This window comes from Penaeus japonicus, unplaced genomic scaffold, assembly GCF_977035675.1.
Source record: "Penaeus japonicus unplaced genomic scaffold, GWHDUDI00000001_assembly GWHDUDI00000009, whole genome shotgun sequence".
Taxonomy (NCBI): domain Eukaryota; kingdom Metazoa; phylum Arthropoda; class Malacostraca; order Decapoda; family Penaeidae; genus Penaeus; species Penaeus japonicus.
The window spans coordinates 6,947,841-6,960,340 of record NW_028234411.1 but is presented as its reverse complement, the minus strand read 5'-3'; positions in this window follow the sequence as shown (position 1 = coordinate 6,960,340).

Sequence of the window (12,500 nt, the reverse complement as noted above, 5' to 3'; positions counted from 1 at the left end):
TCTCGCCTACGCCAACGCGAGATCAAAGGAAAAAAGCCATGCAACATCTCTCGCCTGCAACACACGTGAGTGCATTTGGGCGTCACACTCAGCGTCACGGCGACATGCACTCCGGTGTAAGGGTGACGGTTTTTGTGTAAGGGAGGGGGGGGGAGGGGATGGTGGAGAGGGGGAAGGGTGGAGAGGGGGGAGGGGGAAGTGGAGGGGGATGTGGAAGAGGGGGGAGGTGGAGTTGGAGGAGGATGTGGAAGAGGGAGGTGGAGGAGGGTAGAGGAGGGGGATGTGGAGGAGGGGGTAAGGGTAGGAGGGGGGGGTAGTGGAGAGCGAGGGGGTGGGGAGGGAGAGGAGGAGGAGGGTAGAGTGGAGGTGGAGTGGAGGGTGGAGGGAGAGGAGGAGAGGAGGGAAGAAGAAGGGAAGAAGAAGAGAAGAAGGGATGGGCGGGGAGGAGGTTTTGGTAGTTCTAAGTGCTGAGGGGAGGAGGAGGTGAAGGTGGAGGGAGGTGGAGAAGGAGGAGGAAGAGGAAGAAGAAGAAGAAGAAGAAGAAGAAGAAGAAGAAGAAGATGTACGGGTGATGGTTTTTGCAGGGCGTCTAAGATGCTGTCACGAGGGGAAGGAGGAGGTGAAGGTGGAGGAGGTGGAGGTGGATGAGGATGGGGAGGAAAAAGAAGAAGAAGAAGAAGAAGAAAAAGAAGATGGATAAAAAGCAGAAGAAGTAGTAGTGTAAGAAGAAGTAGAAAAAGAAGAAGGAGGAGAAGGAGAAAGAGAAGAAGGAGAAGGAGAAGGAGAAGGAGAAGGAGAAGGAGAAGGAGAAGAAGGAGGAGAAGGAGAAGGAGAAGGAGAAGGAGAAGGAGAAAGAGAAAGAGAAGGAGAAGGAGAAGGAGAATAAGACTAAGAATAATAATAATAATAATAATAAGTAGAAGAGAGAGAAGAAGAGTAAGAGAAAGAGTAAAAGGAAGAGGAGGAAGCAAAGTAATATGAACGAGGAAAGATTAAACCCAATTTACATCGCCGAAAAAGAGACTGGCACCACAGGAGACACCTAATCGAAACCTCTACAAAAAAAAAAAAAAAAAAAAAAAAAAAAAAAAAAAAAAAAAAAAGAGAGAGAGAGAGAAAAAAAAAAAAAAAAAAAAGAGAGAGAAAGAGAGAGAGAGAGAGAGAGAGAGAGAGAGAGAGAGAGAGAGAGAGAGAGAGAGAGAGAGAGAGAGAGAGAGAGAGAGAGAGAGAGAGAGAGAGAGAGAGAGAAAGATACACATGTCTTTATGATGCTTCGATAACACCTACACCAAGTGCAGTTAAGAGACATGAAGAAGTGACGTTTTCATGAACTAGTCTGACTTATCGAACACATAAATCTGCATGTTGCAAAAAAGGAAAAAAAAAAAAAAAGAAAAAAAAAAAGAGAGAAGCTACTCGGCTCTTTTTCTAAGACAACACAAAAGCCCTTGCTTGGTCTTGGCGCCACGTCGGTGTTTTGCCAAACTCACCTGACGTCGAGGTGTATATATATTAACGCATTGCAGATGTGCGTTTTATAGACGTGCTGTATAGGGTAGAGAGGAGGTATACTTGCGTGGGTCGTGATAAAATGCTAATAGTGATAACAGTGACACATATAATGCTAATAGTGATATATATAATGCTAATGCTATACCTGATGATAATACTACTACCATTGCTACTACTACTACTACTACTACCGGTGGGAATGATGATATTGATAATGTTAATGGTAATAGTAATGATAATAATGATAACAATATCATTAATGATAATAATAATAATGATAACAATATCATCAATGATGATAATAGTAATGATAACCATTGTAAGAATAATGATGATGTTTATTAATACCAATAAGGATACTGATGATAATAATAATGATAATACCGATAACAATGATAACAAATATAATTATAACAATAATGATAATAATGATAATAATGATAATATTACCATAGATAAAAAAGAACCACACGAAGGAGGCGATGCTAAAGGAAGGTCGTGTGACTCGAAGGATGGCAGGAAGCACACGCGGAGGAGCAGTTCGACGGCAAAGGATTAAAGGATTGGAAGAGGGTGAGGGTGAAAGGGGGTTAAGGGGGTGAAGGGGGTGAGGGTGAGAGGGGGGATAGACGCACGTGAGGAGTCAAGGATATAAATGGGTCTTGTGGCATAAACAGACAAACACGTTCAGTCTTAGGTGGGGCGTATTGGGTAGTGCGTGTTTTTTTTGCTTGGGTATTTTTGTTTTCTTTTTCTTTTTTTATTCATATGTTTGTTGAGGAATGGAGGATATGGATAGCAAGGGAGTGGAAACATCAATGCAAGTTGTATGAAGCTGGAACGAAAAGTAAAAAAAATCGGAAATAGATCGGGAAATTATTATTTTTCACACACACACACACACACACACACACACACACACACACACACACACACACACATACACACACACACGCGCGCGCGCGCACGCACGCTCATACACATCCTGGCCAAACCAAGTACACATTCATTTCCTAAAAGAAAAAATACAACACAATATAGTTTTGTCATCTTCACAACTCTCATCTACAAACATACACTCATACACACACACATTTACACCCCCCAAAAAAATAAGAGTCCATATCTATTTCTTTGAAATAAAACAAACACACATACAAAACACCCCTATTCTTTCCTTCACCTTTTTTAAAATTCAAAAGCTGCTGACCAAAACAAAACAAAAAACAGAAAAAAACAAACCTATTTCCAAGAATTAAACCAAACAATCTTCTTTCCTCCACAATAATTTATTACCAAAAGCACTTGGCAGACAAACAAACAAACAAACAAATAAACAAACAGAAAACAAAAAACTTAAAAAACGAAAAAAGAGAAAAGAGAGAAAAAAACTAAAAAAAACGAAAAAAAACGTAAAAAAAACGTAAAAAAAACGAAAAAATAAAGAACAGAAGAACCATCATCACTACAGATCGCCGAAACCCTAGCGAAGGGAAGGTGGGCAAACTGAGCGAAGATGGAGAACCTCGTGAGTGGAAAGAATGTGAAATAGACGTCTGGGCGAGAGTAATGGCTGACGGGGGTGTCAAAGCGAAGGGCGGGGGAAAGGTGGGTAGGTGGGGGGGTGGGGGGGAAGAGGGATGAGGGGAGGGAATAGGAAGGAAGATAGTAGGGGTAGTGGGAAGGAGGGGGGGGGGAGAAGGAGGAGGAGGAGGAGGAGGAGGAAGAGAAGGAAGAGGTGTCAAAGCGTGGGGGGGAAAGGTGGGGAGGTGGGAGGAAGGGGAGGTGGGATGAGGAAGGAGGGGAGGAAGTAGGAAGGAGGATAGGGGGGTAGAGGGAAGGGGAAATGAGGGCAGATTAGGGGGGAGGAGGAGGACTAGGAGTACGAGTAGGAGGAGGAGGAGGAAGAAGAAGAGAAGGAGGAAGAAAGTAGTGTCAAAAGGGGTGGGGGTAGGTGAGGTAGGAGGAAAGGGAGGAGGAAAGGAAGAGGGGAAAGAAGAAAGGGGAAGAGGGAAGGGGAGAGGGGGAAGACGAGGAGGAAGATAAAAAAGGGGGAAGGGGAAGAAAGAAAGGAAAGAGGAAGGAGGAACGAGGAGGAATAAAGAAGGGATACGAGAAGAGTAAAAAGATAAGACGAAGGAAGAAGAGATTGTAGGAAGGAGGAAGGAGGGAGTTTAGAAGAAGGGATATGGAAAGAGGGAAGGAGAAGACGAAAGAGGAAGGGGATGGGAGGGGGGATGGAGAGGCAAGAAGGGTAATTTTCTCCTGCATCAACGAACCCGTGATAAGAAGCATTGCTTATTATTATGAAGTATAAGAGCAGGGTGCCGAGTTAATGCCAAGATTCTATGGGTGGAGTTCGGTGGAAATATAGAATTTGATACAGAATGTCCTTTTCTTTTGGTGGGAGTGGAGTTGAAGAACCGTTGGAAAAAAGAAAAAAAAAGGAACTGGCATTAATATATGAGATGGCTCTAAGCGAAAGCAGTGTAGGTGCGCGACTGCCCTCAAAAAGAGATTGGAGAGAGAGAGAAAGAGAGAGAGAGAGAGAGAGAGAGAGAGAGAGAGAGAGAGAGAGAGAGAGAGAGAGAGAGAGAGAGAGAGAGAGAGAGAGAGAGAGAGAGAGAGAGAGAGAGAGAGAGAGAGAGAGAGAGAGAGAGAGAGAAAGATGTCGTGTTACAGAACGCCATAATTCACCGTCAGGTAGAACTTTGTGTTGCTCGAAGGAGAAAACACAGGCGTGTCGTTCAGTTAGCACAGGTGTTTTTTTCTATGAATGATGATGAGCAAAGACTGTGGAAGTAGAGTCTGTGGGTTTTAAATTTTGGTTTATTGCAATTGCGAGATTAATGGTACTGTAATCATATGCATGAGGAGTATCATGCATGAGGGAACCCGTAAGAGGGTAATTTTTTTTTTTTTTATATAATGCGATGGAGTTAGACAGCTTATTTGTATTGGGACAAGATAAATATTCTCAGGGCGTTAGAGAGAGGGCGGATGGAGCAAAGCGGTACAGAGACGTCAGGAAGTCGTGGGTTGGCGTCCAAATACTCACAAGACATTTATAACTCAGAATACACTTCCTTGTCTCAGAGAGTGTAGTTCATCTGACGTGGTTTCTTTAAACGGGCACTGCACAGCATTCTCTCCCCGCAATGCGTATCATACCACATACGCAGTGAATCACCTTTTTTATTCTCGACATTTCTCCCTGGCAATGCGTATCATACCACGTACGCAATTAATAAACTTTTTCCACGACATTCTACCGCTGTCAAGGGCACATCGCAGCTCAAAATAAATAAACCAACGCCACGAAATGCACCAGGGGACGACACCCCCCTACCTCCCCCCCTCCTTGAATTTTCTTCTATGGATCTTAAAAGTATAAGACGCTCTCTCTCTCTCTCTCTGCTGTAGATATAAAGTCTGCGTAGCTGATGGTGGGAAAGGCGTACGACAAGTATGCATACATTAGCGTCACACAAGCTTTCTGTCATCCCGACGCCGTCCATCACTCTACCTGTACATACCCCCCCCCCCTTTCCCCTTCAAAGACCAGACTCCCTCCCCCCCTTTTTTTTCTTCTTCTTGTTTTCCGCACACCCCATTTAATGTCTGTTTTTCTCTCCTTCCTATTTCTATGCTGTAGTATTTCATTCTATTCCGATCTACTAATGTGAACCTCAGTGTTTCAATTCGTTCGATCCAGGATTCGAAATCTTTGTTTTTTTATGAGATCAGAATAGTGATGATGATTAGAATGATAATGATGATGATTATGATGATGATGATGATGATAATAATAATGATAATAATAATAATGATAAAGATAATGATAATAGTTATGATAATGATAATTGTTATTATTATTATAACATTCTTATTAATAATATTAATGATGATTATGATAATAATACCATTGATAATACTAGTAATGATAATAATAATTATTACAGTGATTATACCACTCGCTTTTATTATAAAACAAAAAATATCCTTTCGCTTACTTTTTTTTTTAAATAAGAAATCATCACATAATACAAAAACAGCCACGATACAATAATTTCCTTTCGTTTCTTTTTAATAAACGAAATACCCAAACAAGACGCGTGATACCCAATACCACAGTTACCCCTTCGAGACGTACCTCGAGACACTACACAACAGGGGGTGTCAAGCTGTTGCATCCTCCCTCTACCTCCCTCTCTTCGCCGTCAGCCTCGTCAGATGAAATCGGGCGTCGCTCTTTTGCAACAGAAATAGCAGAGAGAGAATGAGAGAGAGAGAGGGAGGGAGGGAGGGAGGGAGGGAGGGAGAGAGAGAGAGAGAGAGAGAGAGAGAGAGAGAGAGAGAGAGAGAGAGAGAGAGAGAGAGAGAGAGAGAGAGAGAGAGAGAGAGAGAGAGAGAGAGAGAGAGAGAATGAGAGAGAGAGAGAGAGAGAGAGAGGGAGAGACAGAGAGAGAGAAAGCGAAAGAAAGCGAGAGAGAGAGAGAGAGAGAGAGAGAGAGAGAGAGAGAGAGAGAGAGAGAGAGAGAGAGAGAGAGAGAGAGAGAGAGAGAGAGAGAGAGAAAGAGAGAGAGAGAGAACGAAAGACTCAGCTCAGGCAAAAGGAATGCTTGTTCGGCGTCAGGAGCGAGGTAGCAAAGAACGCTAACTCTGCCGCTCGACCATAACCGCTCTCGCGCGCTCTCGCCCCACGCCGCTTTATAGCTGCGCTCCCTCTTCGGCCTCGTCCCTTGTCACATTTAGTTCTATTTGTTCAAGTTTACTCTCTTCACTTTCGCCGTCGCGTCTCTCATTGGCAGAGAGCGATGCCTGTCTGTGTGTGGGGTTGAGAGAGAGAGAGAGAGGGGGGGGGAGGGAGAGAGAGAGAGAGAGAGAGAGGGGGGGGGAGTAAGAGAGGAAGAGAGAAAGAAAAAGAATGAGAGAGAGAAAGAGGGAGAGAGAGAGAGAGAGAGAGAGAGAGAGAGAGAGAGAGAGAGAGAGAAAGAGAAAGAGAAAGAGAAAGAGAAAGAGAAAGAGAAAGAGAAAGAGAAAGAGAAAGAGAAAGAGAGAGAAAGATAAAGAGAGAGAGAGAGAACGCAATGATCTTCAGTGCGCCTCTTTCACTGCACAAATATCATCAAATAAATAGCCATCATAACCTTTCTGTTCAGAGTCCCACTTCACTTTGCAACAGGTCACTTTTGCGAACATGTCGAAACGTGAGCTATCGCATTCATCTTCATCTTCGTCATTTCATTATCATTTCCATCATCTCTTCTTGAAAGATCATTTGAAAGAAGTGATCTGCACACTGAGACTACTCACCTACTATAAACACCATCTTCTTCTTGAGATATTTTATGTGTAAGAATTTTATGGTGATCCTTATGGTGAAGTGTAACAGAACGTCATGTCTGCCGGTCCCCGTCGATCCATAATGGGTGTTTTTACGATCAGTTCGAAGTGGCCGGGTGAACGCAGGTACTGATGGCGGAGGGATCGGGCCGCGTGACTGCCGGAAGCATGTAGGGCGGATGGCGAGGGTCACGTTGGCTGTATATTTATGTGTTTTATGTGTTTTTAATGGCTGATTCGGGAGATGATATTGATGTAGTATTCTTAGGTGTAATTGCAAAATATGAACGTTGCGTCTTTTGCTTTATTTAGTTTTTTTCTTTTTTTGACAAATTACATGCTAATATGATGATTTGTGTGATATTCCACGACCGAGCAGTTTAATGATATACAGTACAAGCATTCATACATGCACACACACACAGACACTTACACACACACACACACACACACACACACACACACACACATACACACACACATACACACACGAACAAACAAACACACACACACACACACACACGCAAGCACAAACACTCACACACACACAAACACACGAACACACAAACAAACAAACAAACACACACGCAAATGTAAATTACGTCCTTCAGGTGCAACAGTGACAAACCGCATTACAATTCACATCAGGACAGGCGGCGGGTAATGTCTTCGGACTTCAGGCGTGTCCTCGACAAGTGACAATGGGCACTAAACATCTGGATTCTCTCCAGGTGATTCTCGGCTTTTGACTTTAGGCCTAGAGGTCGCTATGGTGTGTGTGTGTGTGTGTGTGTGTGTGTGTGTGTGTGTGTGTGTGTGTGTGTGTGTGTGTGTGGGTGTGTGTGTGTGTGTGTGTGTGTGTGTAAGTTTTCCTGTAAATGTCGAAGCTGTACTCAAGAAGATATATAGTGTTTTAGAAATTTGTTTGTATTTGTTCTGATGATTTGTTTGGAATACATTAAGGGATTAGATTTTTTTATTGCAGTGCATTTTCTGCAGCAACAACTGTATTTAATACAAACAAAATCGAGATCAAAGCAGTTCTCCTGAAGATAAAATGTCACCAGTCTTAATCTACTTAAAATAAATCAAATAAAATCGAAGATAAAAAAGTACCTCATTCTCTCAAAACTGTGAAGCAAGAAAGTTGCAGAGAGAAAACGCACAAAACAACACACCCAAAACAACTCTACAAGAATGCTAGCAAGCTTACAGCGTCACGTAGCCTAAACGTTATAGCTTCGTCCCACGGATAACGAAGGTGTTCACGATATCAGTAATTACAAAAAAAAAAAGAAAAAAAAAGAAGAAAAAAAATGCCTCTCGTATCTCTCTGGCTTCGCTCCACTTCTTCCTTCACTTCACTTCACTTCTTTCTAACTGCGCAATGACAGTGCCGGGATCTCGGGACATCACTGACAGTTCCTCTGCTATAAACACGTGGAGATAAGATTCTCGTCTATTTGTTTTTCTTCGGCGTTCGCGTTTTTTTGGGCGTGAGCGTAGATTACGCTCACGATGCTCGTGTGTTCTGGGGTGTTAACACTCTGTGGACAAGGGTATTTTTAGTGTTTTTTAAAATGTATATTATGACGTCTCACATCCAATAGCAACTGCATCTGGAGGGATCTTTTATATGAATAATTTAAACACACAGAGGTGCACAGATACATACAGACACACACACACAAATATGCACACACACACACACACACACACACACACACACACACACACACACACACACACTCCCCCCCCCTCCCACCCACCCACCCACCCACACAAACACCCACACACACTGTACGTATCCATTCCCACAAATACACACACATGTGCATCTGTGAATGCGTGTGCGCGCGAAAACACGCTCGTAACATGATAACAGATACAAGCGTCGCCTGAGAAAAAAAAAAAAAAAAAGTCTCTAAGAGGGAAATGTTTTCGAAACCAGGAACAAAGGCGCTCATTGTTAAAGAAGCGAAGAAGAAAACACAAAAGAGCTTTAGACTAAGTGTTCCCAAATACGCATAAACGACCAGAAACAAGAGAACAGAGGGAGTGTAGCAGTTACAGGAACCTAAGTATGAGACTAAAGGCGGATAAAGATACCTGGAGGAAGGGGAGGCGGACATGTGCAAGGGAGGAGAAAGGAGCGGGGTAGGGGGTAAGGGGGGTAGGGAGTAGGGGGTAGGGGGTAAGGGGTAGGGGATAAGGGGTAGGGGGTAGTGAGTAGGGGGTAGGGGGGGTAAGGGTTAGGGGGATAAATGTTAGGGGGTAGTGAGTAGGGGGTAGGGGGGTAAGGGTTAGGGGGGGTATGGGGTAGGGGGTAGTGAGTAGGGGGTAAGGCGTAGGGGGTAAGGCGTAGGGGATCGGGGGTAGGGGTAGAGAAAAAGGTGGGGGGCGTAAGCAGGTAGAAGGGAGAGGGGGTGGGGAAGGTGAGCAGGGAGAGGGAGTGAGGGAGGTGAGCAGGGAGAGGGGGTGGGGGGAGGTGAGCAGGTAGAAGGGGAGAGATACGGTGGGGGAAGAGAGAGCGTTGGAAGGAGGGAAGGGAGGGAGAAGGGGAAAGGAAGGGTGGAGAAGGAGGGAAAGGAGAGAAGTGAAGGAGTAGTGAAGGAGACGGTGGAGTTAGAAAGGAGATCGGTGGAATTGAGGAGGGAGGTGTTGGAGGGAAAATAGGTGGAGGAGAAACAATAAGGGAGTGTAGATTATAGAGGGAGGGGAGATGGAGGGAATAGAAGGGGTGGAAGAGATGGCTTTGGTGAAGAAGGGAGGAGGGGGGAGAAGGGAGAAGGGAGGAGGGACGAAGAAGGGAAGAAGTAGAGAGAAGGGAGGAGGGGAGAATGAAGGAGGGAGGGAGAAAGGAGGAGTGAACGAGAAGGAATGAGGGAGGGAGAAGGGAGGAAGGAGGGAGAAAGAAGGAGCGAGGTAGAAAGGAGGAGCGAGGGAGAAAATACGAGAGATGGAGAAAGGAGGAGGAAGGGAGAAGGGCGGAGGAATGAGGGAGGAAAAAGGGAAAGAAGTATGCTTGTAAGATGATTAGGAAAGGATAATGATAAAAAAATACAAAACAAAAAACAAAAAACAAAAACAGATAGAATGAATCGAAGAAGGAGGACAGGAAGAGGAGAGGAAATGGATAGAAGACGAAAGCAGAATGAAAGGTCGAAGAAAGCAAGAAAGGCGGAGAAGATTGGGGAAGGGGGATGGGGGCGGGGAGAGCAAAAGAGAAAGAGGGTGGATTTTGAAAAACAAGAGAAGGAGAGGGAGAATTAGGGGAAGTGGAAAGCAAGAGAAGGAGGGGGAGGGGAAGTGGAGAGCATAGGAGAAAGGGAAGATTGAAAAACAAGAGAAGGAGAGGGAGAGGGAGGGGGAATGGAAAGCAAGAGAAGGAGGGGGAGGGGAAGTAGAGAGCAAAAGAGAAAGGGGGGTTGGAAAGCAAGAGAGGGAGAAGTAGGGGGAATGGAAAGCAAGAGACGGAGGGGAGGGGGGTGGATGGAGAGCAAAAGAGAAAGGGAGGTTGGAAAGCAAGAGAGGGAGAGGGAGAGGGATGGGGAGTGGAAAGCAAGAGAAGGAGGGGGAGGGGAAGTGGAGAGCAAAAGAGAAAGGAGGGGTTGGAGAGCAAGAAGGGAGAGGGAGGGGAGTGGAAAGCAAGAGAAGGAGGGGAAGGGGAAGTGGAGAGCAAAAGAGAAAGAGGGGGGTTGGAAAGCAAGAGAGGAAGGGGGAGTGGAAAGCAAGAGAAGGAGGGGAAGGGGAAGTGGACAGCAAAAGAGAAAGAGGGGGGTTGGAAAGCAAGAGAGGAAGGGGGAGTGGAAAGCAAGAGAAGGAGGGGAAGGGGAAGTGGACAGCAAAAGAGAAAGAGGGGGGTTGGAAAGCAAGAGAGGAAGGGGGAGTGGAAAGCAAGAGAAGGAGGGGAAGGGGAAGTGGAGAGCAAAAGAGAAAGGAGGGGTTGGAAAGCAAGAGAGGGAGAGGGAGGGGGAATAAAAAACAAGAGAAGGAGGGGGAGGGGAAGTGGACAGCAAAAGAGAAAGGGGGGTTGGAAAGCAAGAGAGGGAGAAGTAGGGGGAATGGAAAGCAAGAGACGGAGGGGAGGGGGGTGGATGGAGAGCAAAAGAGAAAGGGGGGTTGGAAAGCAAGAGAGGGAGAGGGAGAGGGAGGGGGAGTGGAAAGCAAGAGAAGGAGGGGGAGGGGAAGTGGAGAGCAAAAGAGAAAGGAGGGGTTGGAGAGCAAGAAGGGAGAGGGAGGGGAGTGGAAAGCAAGAGAAGGAGGGGAAGGGGAAGTGGAGAGCAAAAGAGAAAGAGGGGGGTTGGAAAGCAAGAGAGGAAGGGGGAGTGGAAAGCAAGAGAAGGAGGGGAAGGGGAAGTGGACAGCAAAAGAGAAAGAGGGGGGTTGGAAAGCAAGAGAGGAAGGGGGAGTGGAAAGCAAGAGAAGGAGGGGAAGGGGAAGTGGACAGCAAAAGAGAAAGAGGGGGGTTGGAAAGCAAGAGAGGAAGGGGGAGTGGAAAGCAAGAGAAGGAGGGGAAGGGGAAGTGGAGAGCAAAAGAGAAAGGAGGGGTTGGAAAGCAAGAGAGGGAGAGGGAGGGGGAATAAAAAACAAGAGAAGGAGGGGGAGGGGAAGTGGACAGCAAAAGAGAAAGGAGGGGGTGGGGGTTGGAAAGCAAGAGAGGGGAGAGGGAGTGGGAGTACAAGAGGCACACGCCCTGCGGTTATGCTGCGGTCGAGGACGTCGTGAGGGGAGACACCTGACACCGGGAGAAGGAAGGCAAAGACAAGTGTCTCCCCCCCCCCTCCCCCCTCCCCCCTCCCCCCATCACGTGACACGACCTGGACAAGGTTAAGCCGAAATGAAAACTCACTCTTCGTTATAAAAAAAAGAGGAAAAGAAAGAGAAAAAAAGGAAGGAATGAAAATCCGATATTTACTCATTTTTTTCATTTAAGAAAGAAAATTTCATTTACAAAAGAAAGAAAGAAAGGAAATTTGGGTTCTTTTTCTTTCAAATAATGTATCTAATGCAATCCAAAATCCAATCCAATTATAATATTATTATATTATAATATTATTATATCATTATAATAGGAAAGGTTCTATGCTCTGTGTGTGTGTGTGAGTGTGCATGTATGCGCGCGTGTGTGTGTATGTATGCGCGCGTGTGTGTGTATGTATGCGCGCGTGTGTGTGTATGTATGCGCGCGTGTGTGTGTCTACCCTAATGCACCAACGAAGGAATGCTGCTTTGATAAATCTGGTTAGGGTGAAGTCTTATAAATTGATCTGGATTTACAGAAGGGTGTCGTATGGAAATTCACTTCCTGTTCGGAGTACTCTTCTTCATATAGTCTTTTGTGTTCATGAGCGCTCCTAAGGCTGGGTATTGGATATTGCTTTAGAAGCTCAGTAAAGGAGATTTGTATGAGGGGCTAAGATTGTTTTTTTATTTGAATATATTCCCCCTTCTCTCTTTCTTTCTTTTTCTTTGTTTTCTTTATCCTTCTCTCTCTCTCTCTCTCTCTCTCTCTCTCTCTCTCTCTCTCTCTCTCTCTCTCTCTCTCTCTCACACACACACACACACACGCACACACACACACACACTCACACGAATAAATAAATAAATAAATATATATGTATATATATATATATATATAT